Raw genomic sequence first — 1298 nt, 5'->3', positions numbered from 1 at the left:
GGGGAGAGGGGCGGGTGCCCCTGCAGGGAGCAGGTTGGGCAGGGCGCACGCGGACCCCTACCCGGGAGAGGGCGCCTGAACCAGACGTTCCCCCTCTCCACCCAGACTCCAGACTTGGGGACAAAAGCCTCTGAGACCTCGAAGGCGGAAAAGACCCAGGGTCGCTCTCGAGCAGCGCGTGTTCGCAGGGAGCTGGCCAGAGAGGACTTGCTGCAAACTCGGGCCTGGCCAAGCCCTTCCTCCAACACCGGATCTGGAGGCAGAGAGGCCCATAACGCTCCCTGCGAGTCCGGACATGCGGGAGCCCCATCTTTCCGGCTGGAAGCAGCGACGTCTGCGTGCTCCCCCTCGCTGCCCTTATGCCCCCCGGGCCGCGCATATCCTGGCCACTTCAGAAAAGAGGAACAGGACCTTCAGACACAGACCAGTGTCTCCATGTGACCCTTGGAGTTAGCAAGACTTCTGGACTAGAGTGCTTGTTCACTGGGGAATGCCGAAAAATCTGACGTTGGAACCTCCCTCCTTGGTCTTCTCTGCTCTTCTCTCCCATGGTTCTAAAACAGTGGGATAATTGGGACACTCCGGGGAGGGGCTAATGACTTTGGTGCCTCAAGACTGCTGGTGTGGTCAGCACGCGTTTTGAAGGGTGAGAAGCTGGGGGCCCAGGGTGGTAGGGAAATGGCCAGCAGTTTCCTTGCCTGGAGTCAAATGTGTGCCCAATGGCACCAGGATGGCCGGTGGGCCATTGGCAGAACCTGGGTGCTTTGGATGTCAGTGGCCAGCCTTCGCCTGTGGAAACTGGGAACCTAGCTAAGGAGCCGGTCTTTGTGGAGCTACCGTGTGGGGAGTCAGCAAGGTTCTGAAGCAGTTTAGGATATGATTAAAGCCCAAGTGTATGCGGCCGGCGCCTGCTAAGCGTCTGGTATTCATTATCTCCTTTAGTTGTCACAGCCACCCTGGCAGGTAGTGCTGTGGGCATTCCGTAGTGCTGCTAAAGTTAACAAAGCAGCTCAGGGAAGCGAAGACTCAACACAGGTCGTTCTTGTCCTAAAACCTAAATTCCTAGTCGGGATCCTTGGAGGATTAATGGAGCACATTGTGGAATGAATGGAAAGGAGGAAGCAGCTGGGGAGGGCAGGCTGTGATGAGGGGGTGATGGAAGAGGAACAGAAGATGCCAGGTGGAGAATGGAGCTACCAGAGCAGATGAATTCAGGATAGGGGTTCCAAGGAATGAGGCTAAGCTAGAGGGCTCACGGATGACCCCCCCCCCCCCCCCCCCCCCCCCCCCCCCACCAC

The sequence above is a fragment of the Carlito syrichta genome, unplaced genomic scaffold (assembly GCF_000164805.1).
Source record: "Carlito syrichta isolate Samal-C Ts95f unplaced genomic scaffold, Tarsius_syrichta-2.0.1 Scaffold315401, whole genome shotgun sequence".
NCBI lineage: Eukaryota > Metazoa > Chordata > Mammalia > Primates > Tarsiidae > Carlito > Carlito syrichta.
This window is presented reverse-complemented; position numbering follows the sequence as displayed.